Genomic DNA, 3,951 nt, shown 5'->3' on the forward strand with positions numbered 1-3,951 from the left:
TAAAGCCATTATTGGACCTGAAGTTTAAGAGATATAGAAGTCATCAGGTTGATGAAATTTGTTACATAAACCAACATCATGGCTCAGAATACAATATGTGATTCTTCAGCCAAAAACATCATTGAGCAAAAAAACCCCAGCAGTACAGAACTTACAACAGTTCATTTAGTGACTGTTTGAAGTTACAACCGCACTGAAAAAAGTGACATGACCATTTTTCACAATTATGACCACTGCAGCATTCCTATGGTCATGTGATTTGCATTCGGATGCTTGACAACTGGTTCATATTTATGACGGTTGCAGTGTCCTAGGGTCATGTGATCACTTTTTGCAGCCTTGTGACAAGCAAAGTCAGTGGGGAAGCCAGATTCACTTAACAACCCTATTATTAATTTAACAACTGCAGTGATTCACTGAACAAATGTAGCGAAAAAAGTCATAAAAGTGGGGCAAAACTCACTTAACAAATTTCTCAGTTAACAACATAAATTCTGGGCTCAATTGCGTCATAAATCGAGGACTGCCCCCAAGAAGAGGGGGTCATGTCATTCACCAAAGCACCAGAGGGCAGGAAAAGAAACAATGCTGGGAAACTAATCAATGAGAGAAGTAACCTGGAATTAAGGAAAAACTTCCTGAAAGTGAGAACAATTAACCAGTGGAACAGCTTGCCTCCAGAAACTGTGGGTGCTCCATCACTGGAGATTTTTAAGAAGAGGCTGGACAGTCACTTTTCTGAGATGGTATAGGTTCTCCTCCTTGAGCAGGGAGCTGGACTAGAAGACCTCCAAGGTCCCTTCCAGCTCTATTCTATTCTAGACTACCTGTATTGTTTATGAAGGAAGAGCAACCAGACCAAAGTAACTTGGTTTTCTTTGAGATAATAATAGATTATCATTAATCTTTCATTAACACTTCAATTAGGCTTTGATCAGAGAAATGAACCTTTTGAAAGTGGCCAAAAATGTACCATGTGATCCAGATAATATTTTAACATTAGAAAATTGGAGACTAATTTTGTTTAAAAGAACCATTCATAAATAATGGTCCATTTTACTGAACATCATTGGACAGGACTCTGCTCCAAAAGGAACACAATACAAAGCAGCCTACAGAAGACAGCAAAAGAGAAGCAGCAGCAATGTGGGGTAATGCCTTATTTGTAATGTTGAGAAGCTTATTTTTTATTTCTTTTTAATTTTGTCTGTGGTAGAAACTGCTCTAGGATAAGGCACATGTAGGCACTGGCCTAGGGTGCCAAAACTTAGAGGATGTCAAAATTGACCCTCTCTATGAATCATTCTAAAAATGCAGATCGTTTCATCATTGGGAAGTGGCATCATCGAACAATGTGGCCTCAGGGAGCCATATATCCTTGAGCTGACACTGATCTGTTTGATTGCAAGTTTGCAGGCAGGGACTATTTTATTTTTAAAAAAATTTAGGGCACTTAAAAATGATAAATATTTAGATTTGACAAAGCTTTTAATAAAACAACCCAAAGCCCTTCCTAATATCACAAGTCTGAAAAAGTATTTCTTACATTGCATGGTACTCTCTAAACCTAGAGCTTGTTCTCCAAGCTTGGAAGGAGAAAATGGATCAATATTATGCACCCCTAGGGGCCATAGTGCTGCACTCTAATTATTATTCACAATTTCTGTAACCAATCCTATTATTTTTATTGTTTTATTGGCTATTTCTTTTTATTTTTTTAATTTATCACTGTATCCTTTTTGGACAGCATACCCAGAACATTGGTTTAAAGATACCTTAAGCAAATGGATCTGTGGCAGCAAATTTTACGTATGTGAGGAGGCACAGGGCACCATTGTTCACTATGGTGAACTCTTTTACAGATCTTTGTCCCTAGTCACAATTTTACACACACACACACACACACAAACACCACAACTATGCACATCAGAGGAAAGTTGTTCAAATGACAGGTGCGGCCCTCAGCTCTCATTTTCTACATGACATTTTACTACTATATCTGTATGCTACTTATAGGCTATGTCAAATTGTTCAAAAATTACTGTTTTAACTAATGCAGATAAAAGGCATAGATAAATGAAATGTCTACATCTCCCCAGATTGTTTTGTGAAGAATTACCCAATAATATCCCCAACCCCAACCAAGAAATAAACAACAGACGAGCCATGATACTGCCCAAGAGTCAAACTCTTACAGCGCCCAGACCAATTTGTAATTCTATCCCTTTGCATCTGTCAAGTTTGGTACATAATGTAGCAGCCTCTCTATGAAATGGTCTATTCCCACGGAGAATTTCATTACAGAATGATGCTCCATGCGAATAGTAATTTTGTTTTATTTGCCTTGCGCATATGGGAATATTTATCTTCAAAGTTTTTTCCTCTGGCTCAGAGGTTGCTTTGTAAAACAGATGGTCTTGTGTGGCCTAATTGTACGATGATTTGTTGTGTGATTCAGTAGCATTGTTTATTTATACAGTGGTTTGATGGAATTTGTACACTGCATAATATTGTTCCACAGTGCTTTCCTTCAGGAACACATCCCATTTCGCGGCTGCATTGTAATTAGAGGGGGTTTGGAAGACCCTTTGATCTCAGTTCACTTGCTGCAATGAACCAGTAACATTAAAGAAGATGAGTCCATGCTGAAGCCAGCCTTGGCTGCTGGATTTGGAGATTTAAAGAGTATATTTATCACTGCTGTCATGTCAGTGAAATCAGTGCTATCTGCTATTAGATGTTGATCCCATATTCATTTCTAAAGTACTCTGCTAATAAAAGTGTTTTCGTAATGGAAGGGCCACCACACACGATCAACATTTCAGGGACCATCCAGAATATCTAACACTAATCTATACTGATAGTTGTAATAACACTCAGCAAAATTCTATGATAGAATCCACCCATAAGCATCCTGTTCATTTCATAAGTAACACTAACTTTCTTCTACTGAAACAAACAAACAAAAAACCCAACCAAACAAGAATATCTCCTTTTTCATCTTCATTTTGATTGCTACAATTTCTTTCATTGTACCATTAATAAACATTTTGTTTTTTGATAATCAGAAAGCTTGTTCCTGGATGAATTCTCTATTTTTTCTGGTAAGGAATCTCTCCAACTCTGTCAACTGGGGATTTAGTATGATCAATGTTGAAGAGGAACCCCTATTAAAAAAAATAATAACTTAGCTTGTTCTCTGATTGGATGCCAACATTCTAAACTTGGTGACTTATTCGGTCACCAAATATTCCTCCAACTAAAGGCTAGCGATTTCTGAAGATTTCTGAAAATTAGTAATATTGCACATATTTGCTTTTCTTTTCATCAAGTATATTTTGGGGGGTGTATCCAGTGGTGGGATTCAGCCAGTTCGCACCACTTTGGCAGAACCGGTAGCTAATTTTTTGTTGCCCAAGCCCAGAATGGACTTCCAGAAGTGGCATCCATGCAGAGAACCGGTTGTTCACATATTTAAATCCCACCACTGGATATATCTAAGCTCAATTAAGGCTCCAGGTTTCCTAGTCATATTCAATTAATATCTAAGGTAACAGCTGATTGAGCAGAATAACCAAGTGGCAGAATAACCAAGTGGCAGAATAACCAAGTGGCAGAATGATCTGGAAATGGGGGAGATAAATATAGAGCCCTTGTCATGGTCAGATCATGCACTCCTTAGGATGGACTTCCGGACCGCTTCCCCCCGCCGCAGGGAGACGGAACCGCCTAGATGGTTCCGTCCCAGGCGCCTGATGGACCCGGAGAGGTTTCTGACGGAGCTTGGGCCATATCTGGAGGATCTAGGTCACGACTCGGCGGAAGATCAGGCTGCGGCCTGGGATGTGGCCGCAGCCGCAGCACTGGACCGAGTCGTGCCGTTGCGGCCTCTGACCCAACGTAGATCTCAATTGGCGCCTTGGTTTACCGAGGAGCTGAGAGAGATGAAAC

Source organism: Protobothrops mucrosquamatus, unplaced genomic scaffold (assembly GCF_001527695.2).
Source record: "Protobothrops mucrosquamatus isolate PMUCROS unplaced genomic scaffold, P.Mucros_1.0 scaffold1689, whole genome shotgun sequence".
Taxonomy (NCBI): Eukaryota; Metazoa; Chordata; class Lepidosauria; order Squamata; family Viperidae; genus Protobothrops; species Protobothrops mucrosquamatus.